Raw genomic sequence first — 808 nt, 5'->3', positions numbered from 1 at the left:
AGCAACAAACTTCCAAATGAGTCACACAACTGGTTGATTTCAGTTCCAACACAAAATGAAAAATTCAGTCTTAAGCAGTTGTGTCTTCATTCTAAGAATAATTCCCCACACATGAAAGTGTTCATGTTTACCCTATGACACAACTCACCAGGGGAAAACAGACCAGTGGCTTCCTTTCAAGTACCTCTTCTGAACCAGCTCTCTGGATCAATTCAGTGGATCTCTTTTCTGTGGACTCCTCAAAGCTAGCCCGCCTGTCCTCTCTCTCAGTGACCATGACCCCAGGATTTCACATGGCTAAGTTCACCTCCAGTTACTGAGTGGCTTCATTTAATAAACCTTGTGAACTTTAAATGTGTCTGTTTTGAGTCCTACTGAAGAGTCCAGTTAGGTTTATTGACATTTTGGAAACAACATCATCAGCAATCTGATAATTTCCCACCGGTATCTTTCTTCTAGCTCTCTTTTCTTGTTTTGTCCCCTTCTCTGTCTTCCCTTTTGTTTCTCTGTATTCAAATCATAAATGGGTTAATTAACAGACACTGTTAGATTTGGGTACTTACACTTCTTCAGAGACACTGCCTTCGTTTATTTTGCTACTGATGGAGCTATAGTGCAGGTTGCAGAGACATGCCCCAGATAATGCCCCTTCTTATGCTGCCCTGTGAGATCAGTTGCTGTTGGGACTACAGGAGAGCCCCATAGCTCTGGCCTTGAAGGTATGCAAGAATCCAAGAAGATTTTGCTGCCATATGCCAGGAGAAGCTGCTGCTGGATTCAGAGCATGGACATGCCCAATCTGAGGTAA

The sequence above is a fragment of the Haplochromis burtoni genome, unplaced genomic scaffold (assembly GCF_018398535.1).
Source record: "Haplochromis burtoni strain Fernald_Lab_line unplaced genomic scaffold, NCSU_Asbu1 Contig_597, whole genome shotgun sequence".
Taxonomy (NCBI): Eukaryota; Metazoa; Chordata; class Actinopteri; order Cichliformes; family Cichlidae; genus Haplochromis; species Haplochromis burtoni.
This window is presented reverse-complemented; position numbering follows the sequence as displayed.